The sequence below is a fragment of the Ovis canadensis genome, chromosome 1, assembly GCF_042477335.2.
Source record: "Ovis canadensis isolate MfBH-ARS-UI-01 breed Bighorn chromosome 1, ARS-UI_OviCan_v2, whole genome shotgun sequence".
NCBI classification, from domain to species: domain Eukaryota; kingdom Metazoa; phylum Chordata; class Mammalia; order Artiodactyla; family Bovidae; genus Ovis; species Ovis canadensis.
In genome coordinates, this window is record NC_091245.1 from 257,196,186 (window position 1) to 257,213,121 (window position 16,936).

The window sequence follows — 16,936 nt, forward strand, 5'->3', positions numbered from 1 at the left end:
ACATGTATGATCAATTGTTTTTCACTAAAGTTCCCAATGTAATTTAATAGATAAAAGATAGCCCTTCAGCAAATATTGATGGAACAGTTCTTTTTACGGGATGTGAGTGAGTGAAAGTTGTTCATTTGTGTCTGACTCTTTGCGACCCCATGGATATCCCCATATAAAAAGGAAAAAAAAAAAAACTCAACAAAAACAACTCAAAATGGATCACAAGCCTAAATATAAAATTAAAAACTGGGAATTCCTTGGCAGTCCTGTGATTAGAACTCCATGCTTCCAATGCAGAGGACCTGGTTCAGTCCCTGGTTGGGGAACTAAGATCTCACAAGCTGTTTGCATGACCAAAAATATTTTAAAATTAAACCAAAAAAAAAAAAGAGGAACAGAAAAACTGTAAAGCATAACAAAGAAAACATCAAAGGATATTTTTTGCTTTCAGGTAAACAAAGATTTATCAGAGAAGACACAAAAGTACAAACCATATTTTTAAAAAGTTAAATTGAATGTAACTGTACTCAGTGCTCTGTGACAACCTAGAGGGGTGGAATGGGGTGGGAGGTGGGACAGAGGTTCAGGAGGGAGGGGACATGTGTATACCTATGGCTGATTCATGTTGATGTATGGCAGAAACCAACACAATATTGTGAGCAATTATCCTCCAATTAAAAATAAATAAATTAAATTTTTAAAAATGTAAAACTTAGATTCTTTGACTGTCAAGAAGATAAAAAGATAAGCCATAGACTGGAAGAAAACATCTTCGGGGGAAAAAAAGAAAGCCTGGTAAAAGATGTCCATCCAGGATATGCAAAAAATTCTCCAAACTCAGTAAGAAAAAAAAAAAAAAAGCCTTAAAGAATGGAAAGAAGACTTGAATAGCTACTTCACAAAGTAAGACATACAAAATGATAAATAAGCACATTAAAAAGTGTTTGACATCATTAATCATTAAAGAAATGTAAATGAAAATCATAACTGAATATTTATTAGAACGATTGGGATTAAAAACAATTCCATCCAAGTACAAGGATGTGAAGTAACATTTTCATCCACTGCTGTTAGAAATGAAAAATGGTATAAATCCTTTAAGAAACCATAGTCAGGTTTTTTTTTTTTTTTAAGTTAAACATGAACTTACTCTATGGCCCAAGAATCTATTTCAAACTAATTACTCAAAAGAAATTAAAACATATGTTCACACAAAAGTCTGTACGTGGATGTTTATAGCGTATTTATTCATAATAGTAAAAAACTGGAAACAATCCAAATTGCCATCAACTGGTGACTGGATAAAAAAATAATTGTGCATACAATGGAATACTACTCGGCATTAAAAATATATGAGTACTGATACATGCAATGCCATGGAGAAATCTCAAAAGCATAGTGCTAAGTGAAAGAAGCTAGACACAAATGGCTGTATTTTTTATGATTCCATTCATATAACACTCTGGAGAAGGCAAAACCATAGAGCTCAAAGTCTGATCAGTGGTTACCAGGGGCCGTGGGTGGAGGGAAGAAGCTGACAAGAAAGGAGTACAGGGGAACTGTGGGGGATGATAAAATATTCTATATTCATTGTGGGAGTGATCACATGACTATCTGTGTTTTTCAAAACTCATAGGATTGTACACCTCAAAAGGCTGAAAACTGAACATTTTAGTCACTCAGTTGTGTCCAACTCTGCGGACCCATGGACTCTAGCTGGTCAAGATCCTCTATCCATGGAATTTCCCAGGCAAGAATACTGAAGTGAGTTGCCATTTCCTTCTCCAGTGGATCTTCCCAAGCCAAGGATTGACCCCATGCCTCCTGCATTGAGGATTCTTTACCACTGAGTCACCAGGGAAGCTCAAAAGGGTGAACTTCATGTAAATTAGACTTGTTAAGAGACATTTCTCTATGGATTTTTTGCATGTCTTTTGGGTAAGGCAATGCTTGCCTTTTGATCTGGACTATTTTCTCAAGAATGTCTGCATAGTCCATAGGCTTAGGAGACATGCTCTGGAGCAAAGCACATGCATACTTACTCACCAGTACAGTAAAGAAAATGCCTCTCTCTGTAACAGAAAGAAAATTTACCATTGAGTAAGTTCAGAGTTCTTCTCTGCAGTACAACTCATTGCAGCGCAGGTGTCATCTGGCCCATGTCATGCCATTCTGTGGGGAACGGGACTCAGGGAGCCAGCCCCAAAACTATATTATTCTGGTTCCTGCTATTTCTGTGGTAATGAACTGTCCTTCATTTCAGGAGAAATGTCTGACATTCCTTATACATGGAATCTAAAAAGAAATGATACAAATAAACTGCCCTCTGACCCAGGAGTCTGATAGAACAGCATTCATGAAACAATGGCAGGATCACTTAGTTTGCAAGTAGGGTAAAATCTCTTGACCCTTCATGGTTTTGACAGTGTCAGCAAACATGTTCACCAAAATATATGTTCAACCAGGCAATAAATTGTCCTCCATTTCATTGCCTGTTAATGACAAGGAGTTGGGGAGGAACTGTAGATTGGATACTAGGAAAAAGTTTCAAAGACAGCTGCCTGAACTGGGCCTTGGATGTTACAACTCTCCTCTAATGGGGACAATTTGTCAGTCCACTGGACAGCTTCAAGTTCACCATATAACTGATATTAAGAGTTTTCTTGAGGGCAGTTGGCCAAAGGTTCTGTCTCCATTGAATAATAATTAAAAAGTACCCACACACACCTGAAAGGAAAGGAGGGGAATTTGTGACCACAATGTGCAGAAAGCCAGAGAAATCTGTAAACTTCTGGCCAGTTCAGTTGGAAGATAAAGAAATGGGATGGATGATGCTTGTTAAGGAAAGTTGGGAACAACTGGTTCAATCATCTGTCTGTCGTGACAACTACAAATCTATTTGGAAGTGACAATATAGGGTTCAGAGATTTCTTTCTTTCTTTCTTTTTCTTTCTTTTTTTTTTTTTTTTGCAGTAGGTACTAGCCGCAATAAGGGAGTTTTCCCTAAAACAAACTCCTCTGGGAAACCATAAATGAGGTGTTGACTAGTATCCAGGGCCTTGGTGCCCTGGATTGAGTTTACAATAATGATTAAAGTGACCTACTGCAGAATGAGAAACTGACCCAGTGGAATCTAGACAAATGCTTGTTGTCAACCCTGCCACCCTTGAAAATTCCCCTGGTCCTTACGTAGAGATCGAGTAAGAACATAGGAGGTTTTCTCTTAGTAATGGGAAATGATGCCCCAGATTAATGAGGGCTCCTCAAAGAAGGTTATTGGAGTGGGAGCCAAGCCTAAGCCAGCCAGATGGCACACATCCCATGGCCTCAGTGAGAAATCAATGTGGCTGTGACTGCTGAGTCAAGAGATTCCCAATGATGAAATAGAGGGTGTCAGCCGTGAGGACGTCACCATTCCATTTAGTATAGGATAGGCTAAAACAATGGAAGTTTGTTTGTAAGAGCTGAGAGAAGCTGCTGTACTGCTTGAAATGAAAAGTAAATGTGTCTTGCTTACTGGTGTGGAGTTACTCTCTCCAGTTCCCTCGATTTCTCTATCCCTTGCTATCTCAGTTACTTTGAGGATAAAGATGATTATGCATGGGGCTAAAATTTCCTCCTATTGCAGGAAGTTCTGAAGTCAATATGCACCTGTCTGTGTGTGCTAGGAACTTTAAAGAGAGGAAGATTCAAATTGGTGTGGCTCTGTTGCATAGTTACCCAAGTCACTATCATGCCTGTTGCCCGATTATTTAATACCCACTTTTATGAAGTATAATATAGAAGAAAAATTGTCGAAATTGTTTAAGTCAAAAGCCTGATGAATTTTCATAAAGCAAACTAATCCATGTAACCACCACCCAGATCAGGAAATAAGAGAGCAGATGTAGTTAATGGGGTTTGAACAAGTTTCAGAGAGGAGGAAGGGAGTTAATGTAATTTTGTGGTTGGGACCCTTCAGGCCAATTAAATGTACTATGGTTGTGGCTTCCACTGCTGAATGTGCAATTGATATTGATGTTTTACATGCATGTATTGTGAATGCTAATGAAGTCCAGAGGAGAGTCTCCTGATCAGAAGATAAGTGCTCACTGAATGCTTGTTATTTCTCCACAGGTGCCTAAACTGTGCTGTGATTTGCCAGAGATGAATGAATTGGATTTTAGCAAGAGTGTCTCTACTTCCTGATGTCCAAAGATTTCTTACAAAAATGAAGCCCTGTGGTTGGCAAGTCAGAAGCTTGGGTCTCTGTGATTCTGACTGTAGTATAATCATACCTCTGGGGTGCCTGATAAACCCTGACAAAATTCAAACTCTACTCTCTTGGGACGATGTGGATGGATTCACAGTGTTCATACCTCTTTTGAAAAGCATCTATTAGCTTGCTCTTGTGGAAAGTAAATGCCTGATCATGAAGTCCTTGTAACTCAAGATCAATGATTAACAAATGGGGAATATCCAATGAGCCTCACTTGTCATATGGAAATAGTTTAAGTGCTTAGCCAGGTTGGCCCAACAGCCCCTTGGTTTTTTCATTTAAAAAAGTGAAAACTATCTCTTTGGAAGAAACTTCATGTCCTATTCTATGACTTTGGAAAACTACTTGAAAGTATCTGTGCCCAGCAATTTCACTTCTGGGTATATACTAACAGAAATGCAAACATGTGTTTATCAAAAGACATGTACACCAAGAGCATGTGTTAGAATATTCATAGTACAGTTATAACAATCAAAAACTGGAAATAACTCAAATGTATGACACTGGGGTAAATAAGCAAATTGTGGTGTATTCACAAAAAGGAATATCATAAGCTATTAAAATGAATGAATTAAATTGTAAGGACATGAATTTCACAAATATGATTTGAGCAAAAATATCAAGCACAGAAAAATACACATTATTATTCCATTTATATAAAGTTAAAAATAACACAAAACATTATGTTTAATGTTTTAGGTAGCAAGAAATGACTCCTTGTTTACTTTTGCAAAGCTGCAGCAGTAGTGACTGGGAGGGAACTTGATGCTAGTGGCTTTCTTATTTCCTGATGTAGGTTGTAGTTACAGGGGTAAATTTGTTTTATGAAAAGTTATCAGAATATTGACTTATGATTTGACAGTTTTTCTTCTGTATTATACTTTTATAAAAGTGAAAATTAAATAATCAGGGTCATTGAAAGGAAAATGCTAGCACAAATATACAAAGAAGAAAACCACACATTAATCATATTTATGAACACAGAAGAAAGAATCCTAAGTAAAAAATAACATATCAGATCCACCACTAAATTAAAAGCAAAACATACCATGATGAAATATTTTGCTTCAGGAATTCAAGTCTAGATCAATATATTATCCTCTCTGTAGATGTCAAAGTGCATTAAAAAAATAAAGTACCTATTTAAAATAATAATTCCTGGCAAAACAAAGATGCTTTCTTACTTGAATATCTATATAATAGCAGTAACCAATATCACACTTCATTATGGAACAATAAAGGCATTTCTGTTTAAATGAGCAGAAAGACAAATATATCTGCCAATATTATTATTGAACACTTTTCTAGAAGTTCCAGACAATGCAATAAGGCAGGAAAATAATTAAATTAAAAATATTGATAACTTGGAATTAATATTCTCTTTTATTGAAGACTGCAATATTATGTACCTGCATAAAAAGCAAATGAAATAATAAATTTCAATGAAGAAATGTTAAATAGTAATAATGCTCAGCATTATTGGATATTTGGATATTTATAAAATATACATTAGGGACTTCCCTGGTGGTCCAGTGGTTGAGAATCCACTTGCCAATGCAGGGCACACAGATTTGATCCCTGGTCTGAGAAGATTCCACACGCCATGGAGCAACTAAGTCTGTGAGCCTCAACTGCTGAGACTGGGAGCTGCAATTACTGAAGTCTGCATGCTTAGAGCCCATGCTCTGCAATAAGCTAAGCCGCCGCAGTGAGAAGCCTACACACCACAAGAAGCCCTTGCTCACTGCAACTAGAGAAAGCCTCCATGCAGCACTGAGGACCCAGTGCAATCAACAAATAAATTAATTAAAAATACATTAAAAATTAGAAAGTGTAATGAGTAACAAGATTCTCTTAACTATATCAAAATTTGAACTACAGTATTTTTTAGCAAAAATGATACACAGCATCTATAAGAAAATTACAACACTTTGCTGCGGACTATAAAATACTACTTAATGAAATGGAGAAAAATGCCATATTTATAAATTACATGGTATATGAGGCAAGGATTTCTACTCTCCCACATTAATATTTAGAGCTATATCTTCCAGCTGGATGAATCACAAGCTAGAATCAAGATTGCTGGAGAAATATCAATAACCTCATATATGCAGATGACCCCACCCTTAAGGCAGAAAGCAAAGAGGAATTAAAGAGCCTCTTCTTGAAGGTAAAAGAGGAGAGCGGAAAAAGCTGGCTTAAAACTCAACATTCAAAATATGAAGATTATGGCCTCTGGTCTAGTCACTTCATGGCAAATAGATGGGGAAACAATGGAAACAACAACACACTTTATTTTCTTGGGCTCCAAAATGATTGTGGATGGTGACTGCAGCTATGAAATTAAATAGCACTCTTTGAAAGAAAAACCGTGACAAACCTAGAGAGCATATTAAAAAGCAGAGACATTACTTTGCCAACAAAGGCCCGTCTAGTCAAAGCTATGTTTTATCCAGTAGTCATGTATGGATGTGAGAGCTGGACAATAAAAAAGGCTGAGTGATGAAGAATTAATGCCTTCGAACTGTGGTGCTGGAGACGTCCCAAGTCCCTTGGACAGCAAAGAGATAAAACCAGTCAATCCTAAAGGAAATCAACCCTGAACATTCATTGGAAAGACTGATGCTGAAGCTGAAGCTCCAAAACTTTGGCCACCTGATGCAAAAAAAAAATGATGCATTAGAAAAGACCCTGATGCTGTGAAAGATTGAAGACAGGAAGAGAAGGTGATGACAAAGGATGAGATGATTGGATGGTATCACCAACTCAAAGGACATGAGTTTGAGGAAACTCTGGGAGATGGTGAAGGACAGGGATGCCTGGCGTGCTGCAGTCCATGGGGTCACAAGCAGTTGGACACAATTGTGTGACTTAACAACAACAGAGCTATATCAATAAAATTGCCATTATTTTGGAACTTTACAAAATAATCTCATAATTCAACTGGAAAAATATATAGGGGAAAATAGTAATGAAAATTATGGAAGTGAATAAGGATTGATGACCCATGATACACAACATTAAAATGTGTAATGAGGCTGTGATAATTAAGATAGTGCTGTCCTGGAATAAGAGCTAGCAGACTAATGAAGCATCTCACATGTCCAGAAAGATATGTATATATGTGTATGTATAGACAAGTGTGTGTGTGTGTATTGATCTAGTTTAAAGGCAGCAAGGGAAATAAGAGGGGAATGGGTAGCTTATCCCCACTATTTCCAATCATAGGCAACCATTTTATCGTGTTCAATGCAGCTACTTTAGTTATGTATGTATATAATAAAATAAGTATTATATTATCCATCCTAATTCATACTTTGCCTACTGATGTTAAAATTTAAGAAAGCTTCTATGTGAAACTCTACTGGTCCATTACCCGAGACACAAGCACTCCATGGTGTGCATCCAACACATTTTGGCTATTGACTTTCTCAGCAATAGGCTCCCAGATTGCCTTGATGTCTTACCATCAGCCAACTTCTGGTAGAGTCAGTGACGCTAGTCAACTGAGCTGGGAGATTTGAAATCAGTTAGAATGGCTGATCTTGACTCTTTTGATACTGTTGAGGACTTGCATCTTCTCTTGGTCATGAGTTTTCCCTTTTCTAATGTAAGAACATTCCCCTTGGCAAAGATGCATGTGCCATGTTTGGAAACTGGGCCATACTCGGTGGCAACTGTGTTGTCTTCATGCCTTGGCTCTGTGTGCCATTTGTGATCAGCACCCACACATCAACTTTTACACACAGGAAAGCAAGGTATGTTTTAGATAACAATGTGTATTTTCGGATCAGTTCAATCAGGACTTGAATCTTGTCTCTGCAACCCAATATCTTAGCCAAAGCATGCAGTCTTCCTATGCCTCATCAGTTTTTACATCTAAGTTTTTACATCAGTGAAATGCTAATAATGATACCTTGTTCATTAGTGCATAGTGAGGCATAAATGAGATAGCATATGGCAAGACTACTTACTGTTCTTTGAAGACATCAGGCTGTTTTTTGAACACATCAGATCATAGCTCCAGAGACATTTGCCTATAAGACTCCCATCCGGGTCATTTCCTTACCTCCTTCAAGTATTTGCTCAAATCCCATCTTCTTAATGAGTTCTGCCCTGATCACCATAATTAAAATTGTGAACTACTCTTCTCCAATTTTTCCTTTTTCCACAGCACTTTCACCTTCAAAGACGTTAGCAAATTTAAGTTTATGTTGATTGTTACTTGTCTGTCTTCCTTCCCTAGGTCCTACTGAAGATCCAGATCTGTATTTTGTCTACTGATGGATCCTAAACACTTGAAATAGTGCCTGTTTCCAGATGCTTGAAGTTTCTACTAAGTAAACATTTGTTGAATGAATAGTTAGAGTTAGCACTGTTAAAATCAGAGTAGTCCTGAGTCCCATTTTTCACAATGCCAGAATGGATGCTTGAGAAAGTCAGTCTTTGGAGAAGACAAATACCAGGCTGAAGTCTGGGTGGGCTTGAGAACTTATTCTCAATCACTGTGTAAGAGACCAGAGGTCCTTGGGGGATTTAGTCAGGCAGAGTCACCCTTGTATGGAGTAGACACTTCATAAAGGCCTGCTGGCTGGATTTGGAGATGGCATGCATTTATTAACTTTGAACAAGGAGACATACATTTATGCCTTAAGTGATAAGAGCTTATAGCTTAAGCTCCATGACCAAATGAGAAATGTCCTTTCCTGTCCATCAGCCCAACAACTTGAAAAAGAGCTCAACTTTTGTCTAAAAGTCAGCCTAGAAGCTGATCCTTCTGGTAGCTGAAATGAAAATGGAGTGCTCATTAGAAAGGGTTTTCAGGATCCCACATGAGCAAAGGAGGAACACCATCCCTGTTTTACAGACCAGTGAAATGACATTCCTCCTCCCCCAGCATCAGAAGAAGGCTGCTGCAGCTGCAGGTCACTGATGACTTGGCGGTCAGCTCTGCTCAGAAAACTACTAGGAAATAGAGGTCCCAGGTGAGGACAGATGCTGGTATCTGTAGGGTCCATGGAATCTGTGGGCTGCTTGTAAACAGCAAGGAGTGTTACAAGGAGTGTTTCTCTTCTCTCTTAGTTGCCTTCTGTGTCTCCTGTGCCACTATCAACTCTCTTCCTTTCTTCCCACCGCTCCCCCTTCACTGCTCTCCTTTCGTTCCTCTGCTCTAGATCAGTGGAAGCCTGGAAAAAAACACAGATGGCGGGGCCTGTCCCTCAGAGCTTCTGATCCATTGCTGCTGGGCTGAAGCAGGAGAGCTTGTAGTTCTAACAAGTGTCCAACTGATTGCTGCAGCCACCAGCCTGGGGTCCACACTTTGAGAAGCCCTGCTTTACTGCCTGCTCCCTCTTTACTCAACTTCTTAGTATGTTTATCTCCTTCTGCCTCCGTCTCCTCTCTCTCACTGTCTTGCTCTCTCCTCTGTGTGTGTGCTCACTCGGTCGCATCCTACTTGTAGAACCCCATGGATTTTAGCCTATCAGACTCCTCTGTCTGCGGAATTTTCCAGGTAGCAATACTGGAGTAGGTGGCCATTTCCTCCTCCAGGGGATTGAACTCGTGTCTCCTGCATTGGCAAGTAGATTCTTTACCACTGAGCCAACTGGGAATCCCAGTCTCTCCTCTATGTCCTCGCTAATTTGTCTGTGTGCTGCTCTGAGGTCACCGGTTTCTCCTTTGGTAACTCAGAATTGTGAACAGGTAGAGAAGGAAACCCCAGGTCCCATTACCCAGCACCCTGAACCCCAGGCTTGACTTCTGTCTTTCCTTTTCTCCCTGATGTTTCATAAGCCCTTGTGCCAAAGCCTCTCTGTGAGGGACAGTGGCACCCTGCACGCCCTGGTGGGAACTAAAGCTCAGGTCCTTCCATATGGCAGACCTGTGCCTTTGTTCCTTTCTCCCACAGAGAATGCCTGGGAATCTTCAAAGAGCTCAGAAGTGGGGGAAGAGATGAGAGAAAGTGAATCTATTAAAAGGCGTAAAAGTTGACAGTTTCAAAAATAATGATCTGGGTTTCCTCTTATTTAAAACTACCCAGATGCCCCGCTGCTTCCATTGCTGTTGCAACTGACACTCAGCTACGTTTGGAATTAAAAATACATAAGTGCTTTTTGAAAGAGCTGCTAATTTGAAGGTCATTAGCAGTAAAAAACATATTTCTTTTATTTATTAAAAAAGGCATGTAATAAAGCTATTAATATTTACTCTCCTCCTGAGCTCTGGCATGCTGACTTGTGCCAGCTTAAGCTGCTTGCCTCCCCTTGGCCCCCAGCAACATGTCCTTTGGTGGCCTTTGCGTCCTCACACCTGCCCTGTATCTTACAGCTGCCTGGAGGCCTCCAGGACCCAGAAGAGCCTGTGACTCACAGCTGACTGGGATGGATGTAAATTGCTATCAGAGTTGGTGAAATGGCCCCGTCTTCCAGGACGAGGACACTCGCGGGCAGCTGTTAAGCGCTGATGGGTTCAGAGGCACTTGCCTCGATAATGAGAGTGTTTGGGATAATTTCCCCCGTGAGCTGCAGCTTGTGTCCTCACTAGCCCTGGCCTGTGTCACAGCAGCCAGTCAGGCAGTCTCCCCTGGGGCCTGCTGTGATGGCCAACAAGTCAGGCGAGCTCTTGGCTCATCATCCTTGTGCATCTCCAGGGAGCATTGCACACCTCGCTCAGCCCCCCAGGCTGGGGTGGCCCCGGCTCCACACCACTGTCACTCACTACAGCCTGCACTCTTTCTTTGTGTGTGCACATCACTCGCTTGTGTTTCTCTGTCCCCTGTGGCTTCCAAAGAGCTGGTCTCACCCCACAGCACCGCCTCCCAACTCCCTCTCCTAAGCTGTTTTATGAGGGAAATTACTAGAAGACCAGTCTGTCAGCAGCTTCTCTGCAAATCCTACTTGCAAAAGGAGGAGGGGATGAGGAGAGAAGCGGGGGGTGAGGGAGGCAATGAGGGTGGGGGTTGTGGTTGCCATAGAAATAGAGAAATGCAACTGACAACTGAGAAGCTCTGCGGAGCAAAGGAGAAGGAGGGGAGGGTGACGAGGGCGAGAGAAGCTGTTGATCGATGGGCAGTTGCATAATATGTGTTTGGAGGAAGGAAGATGTGGAGAGAGGTCTCCACCTGAGAGTGCAGATCCTGCCAGAGGGCAGGGATGACTACAGAATGCAGTCACCAGGCCTAGAGCGAGAGAAGCAAGTAACACAGGGTCTGCAGAAATGCACCAATGCCATGGGTACCAGCCGGATGCCCTCCACGCCAGCTGTGGGACTAGCCACCAGTATTCTGGTGTGGGTGAGATGGAGCCTTATGTCGGCCAGGGGACCTTGGGATTCCAGCTAAAAACCTGATGTGTGACCGAAGGAGACACAAGTGTGCACTCTGCTTTCACTCCTTTTCCCTGAGATTTATTCCTTCATTATATATATATATATTTTTTTAAAAAGCCATTTTGAGCTTACTTAACCAATTTTATTTCATTGCTTTTATTTCTTCTAATTACTATATGTATGAGGCAACTAGTTATGCTGGCAGCTATGTGCAGGCTGGGAAAGGGACACATTCCCCGTGGTATATGAAGAGTATAGGTCTCAGCGAGGCTTTAGGAATGCTCTTGGGGCCTCAGAGGCTGCAGGGCTGGGCCAATGGCTCTGAGAATCAGGGCCAGGAGCACACAGCATCTGGGTCATCAGAACCATTTCCATCACCGCCAATGACAGGGGACCTCACCTGGGAGGGTGCAGGCTGCTGGGGGCCAGACTTGTCTAGCTGGCCTGTCTCTGGAGCATGTCTGCTGCTCCCTGTATGTCCGGGAATGGCCAGCTCATCTCCTGCCGGATCCCTCATCCAGGAGGCCAGACCTTCTGAAATCAGCCTTCTCTGCCTCCTTCAGGACTCCTGCCCTTATGACAGCACCTCTCACATCTTTTTTCTCCACTCCTCAATTAGACTGTTAAGTGCCATTGGAGCAAAGAGTGTGCCTGTGTTATAGGGATTCAGTAAAGACACGTGAGTCAATGAATACATGAATACATAAATAACTTTGGTTTAACCACTTCAAGACCCTTTGTGAGTCTTAACTGCAGCACTCTCGAGTCACCTGCTTGGATGTCTCTGCTTTCCCCTGTCCCTCTATCGGTCACCTTGAGAAGGCCTCATTCTTTTCCTTAGTCCCTAAGGAGACAGATTCCCTGGGATGACTCTTCCCTTTCCTGATGCTTCAAGGCCAGGGTCATTTTAACACTGACCAGGAGCGTCTACCTTCCACCATTCACAGCAATGTTCTGAGAAATTACTTTGTTTCCACCTTTCTGTATGATGGGTGCTAATAAGCAGGGTGAGAGTCCAGTAAGAATCTCCTGAAATGGGCCTTCCAGGATGACTCTAAGAGACCACTGATGAGAGTCCCAGGAGCAGGATGTATTTGGGGAGGCTTTTGTAAGTATTTTGGATTCCTGAACTTTACCATAGCCTCCCTGACTCCAGTCACTGCCTTTCCATCCACCTGAGGCAGGTTGTATCCAGGTTGGCCTGACTCCAGAGCGAGAGTTCTTAACCACTAGTTTAGACCAGGCTCAGCAAACTAATACCTGTGTACCTTATGTAGCCCGCCATCTGTTTTTGTAAATAAAGTTTTGTTGGAACACAGTCATACCCACTCATCTAAATATAATTTATGACGACTTTCATGCTACAATGGCAGAGTTGAATAGTTGTAGCAGACACCATATGGCTCACAAGTCTAAAATATTTTTTTCTCAAGCGTTTTACAGAAAAAAATGCTACTATCTCCTGGATTACATCTACTGCAGTAGATTCTAGAAGAGATGCTGAATAGTCCTGCTCTCTGCTTATCCGCAGGACTCAGAACCACAAACAGTTAACTAAACCTCAGCACCATATGACAGTTTGCAAATAAGACCAAAGGAATGATGTTCACTCAGATGAAATCAGCTGTACAGTTATGCCCCCTGGGCCAGACAAGTTAATGCTTGGCAAACTGCCCTTTCTGTGAAACATCCCAGCAGGAGCTGAGCCCCATGGTGGGAAAAAAACAATAAAAAAATTGTTAATTGTTAAATTGAATGTCAGAGAGAATATCTTTCAAAGTCGCAGTCGGCAGTTTGCATTTGGAAAACATTAGATTGTGAGTAAGACTGGAGGTCACCAATGAGGCAGAGGGCCCCTTCCCCAACTGGGCAAAGTGGATGCAAGGCTGGGTGCCATCTGCTCTGTTCTGCAGGGGGACCCGTCACCAGGTGCCCTGCTCAGCTGCTGCATTTTCCTTCAGAGAAAGCACAAATAAAAGCATGTGAGCAGGGCAGTGTAAACACAGTTCCAAAGAGTTGTAGTAAACGTGGCCCAGCTTTGCACCTGTGGGGAAGTCACTTCAAGAAGAATCAGTGTAATCAATGAGTATTGTTGGTCTTTTGGTTTTCTCGGTTGGAAGCAACTGATGTCAGGGGTACATGGATCCAATTATTAGTTCATTTATTCAACAGATTTACTGTGTGAGGACTCTGCCCCAGGCCTTCAGGTTCAGCCATGAATAAGACATGCTTCCCAGTTTGGCAAAGCTCCCAGTCTGGGAATGTGGGATACAGATGCATCAACAGACCATGATGATACAGAGAGTGAGCATTATGATGGTGAGAAGCACAGGGAACTGAGGGGCCCCAGAAGAGAAGCAGCTGACCAGGTGGGAAGCCTCTGGGATGCCTTCAAGGGGAGCTGAGACTCAAAGCTTGGCCAGGAAGCAGCCGGGTGATGAGAGGTGGGCAGAGCATTGTTCCGACTTGGAGTCCCAGGACAGACAGCAAGGCCATGCATATCAGGGAAAGGGTCATGGGAGATCAGAGCAGGGGGTTGGAAAATGTGAAAAAATATGAGAAAGATGCACAGGTTTCCAAACTTCCATTTTCCAAGTCCCTCCTTTAAGCACTTTGCCAAACGTACTTGCTTGCTAAGTCACTTCAGTCGTGCCTAAGTCTTTGCAACACCATGGTCTGTAGCCCACCAAGCTCCTCTATCCATGGGATTCTCCAGGCAAGAGTACTGGAGTGGGTCTCCATGCCCTCCTCCAAGTGATTTTCCCAACCTGGGGATCGAAGGAACCCTCGTCTGTTTTGTCTAGCTGCATTGGCAGGCAGGTTCTTTACCACTAGCGCCACCTGGGAAGCCTAAGCACTTTGCTATATCCACATATTAATTACACTGTCATTTAGTTACTCTTTCTTCTTAAAACCAAGGCACAGTTTTACTTAAATAAATTTATTTTAAAAGGAAACTTGATGTATTTGTGAAATAACAGTATGTATTTTATGCACCGCATATTTTTTCTCTAGTATACAGTAGAATAAATGTATGATTATTATGAGTTTAAACAATTTAGACATGTAAATTCTTGCCAATTGATGCATTCATGGAAACCCAGCAGGTTGACCCGCTAGACTGCATTTCAGTCACAAGAAAATCTCTGAACAGTTACTAGCTGAAGAAAGCTCCTCATATGGACCAATAGGCCCAGAAACTGGGTTTTGATCCAATGAAGAGATTTGGTTTAGCACCAGGAAGGACGAGAGCAGGCAACGTGCCTAGGCAACATATTGAAGGCATTTCCAGAATCCAAGCCTTGGTCCAGGATGACAGGCAGCCTGGGAACCCACTCAGGAGCAAGGCAAAGTTCAGTTTCAACCTCAGCAAACATGCAAGGTGAAGGGCAGAAATGATTAAGATGACAGATACAAGCAACTGTGAAGTTCACACAAACCCCACATCCACAGAGGTTAAGGACTGACCTTATCAGAGGCAAGAAGGCTTTTTACAGCAAACCTCAGGCACTGATTTGATTTCTATTTTTAGATCATGTTCCCAAATCTCTAGAAGCAAAACAGATACCAGGCAACATTTATGGAGCCCTCAGTAAAAACCAGAAATTAGACTGTGTGAATAATGGGGGCCCTCCTCACAGAAACCTTGTGAGGTAGAGGATATGATCCCCATTTTACAGACACAAAGCCTCCATGTATCAATAAGTCACCCATGCTGAGTGATAGGATTGGGACATCCGGTAAGGAATTTTGGGAGGACTCCTCACAAAGGATGGCAGTGTGCTTGTGAGTCAGAGAACAACCTTCAGACAAACAACCTGTGTTGAAATCCTGGCTCTTCACTGTCATCTAGAACAAGTTGCTTGAACTTGAGCCTCACTACTTAATTCATTTTCAAAATATGTATAATAATACCTGTTGAATAAATACTTGGTGTGCATGGTTCATAGCAAGTGCTCAAAAAAAAAAAAGTAGCAATAGTAGTAATTGCTATTACCAATTATATAATTTAATTTGTGATTATTATTTTTAAGAACTTCTCAAGTGGCCATAATTCCGGCTTCACCCTAGGAATACCTCCTCTAATGAGCTGATAGAAAGACTCACTTTAAATTCTAAATGAAGGATACTCTCTGCTTTTACACAGATTGAAGCAAGATACAGGAGCCCTAATCTGCTTATCTACCTCTGAAAAATCTCCTGGCTGTGGTCAGAGATTCTGGAGATGTCTGTGGTCACACTGGAAGCCCAGCTGGAAAGCCAAACCCCACCAACCATGTGAGGAGATTGAGAAGAGTGAGGAAGGTGAGCTGGAGTTCTGCTAGAACTCCTGTCTGACGTGGGGCCTGGTGGGCTCACAGCCTGAGGGGGACAGAAGGGATCCTAACACAGGGAGAGCCTTGAGTGCAGAGACAGAGGTGGAAAGGGCAAGTGGGGAGCAGACATATGGTGAGAAGGTTGGCTGGAGAGATGGCCATGGGCCTTCCCCTCATGGTCAGGAATTGGGACTTTATCCCTTTCGTGGTGGGGGGCCAGTGTTCTGAGTGTGAGAGGGTCCTGGAATGTGCCACATGAGTTCCTCACCAGCTCCTCTCACTGACCACTCATCCATTTCATCTCAAATGTCTGCCTTGCCTCTCCAGTTGTTTCAAGTTGGTGGAGTAGAAGAATATGCTTTCCTGCAGAAACACCAAAATTGCAACTAGCTGCTGAACAACCATCGACAGGAGAATGTTGGAACCCATCAGAAAAAGATATCCCCATGACCAAGGGCAAAGGAGAAGCTTCAACAAGATCGTAGGAGGGGAGCAATCATGTTTAAAATAAAACCTCATACCCATCAGAGACAGTTGGAGGACTCAAAGAGAACCTTGTGTACACCAGGACCAAGGGAAGGGAGCAGTGACCCCACAAGAGACCGAGCCAGACCTGCCTTTGAGTATTCGAGGGTCTAGGCCTTGTCTCCACCACCATGGGTTCAACTGAGACTCTGGTAGTCACATTAGAGGCTACGGGAACCATGTGACTAGATTGGGAGGAGATGAGAAGGGGAGCTTGAGTTCTGCTAGAACTCCTGTCATTCCTCATTCCATTTACCCTCCAAACTGAATTACAGCAGCTGCATTTTCAGCCACAACACCCATCCAGCAGCACTCCCTGCCTTCTTGGGGCCTGACCCTCTCCATGCATCTTCCTGTCTTCTCTCCTCATGGATTCCTTTTCATCAGCCTTTAAACATGCTCCAGTTTTCCCCACTAAAACATAACAAGCAAAGGGAGCTTCCTCCAGCTACTTCTTTCTTTTTCTTCTTCCCTTCAAAGTCAAGTTTTTTGAAAGATTGTTGATGGTCTCTCTGTC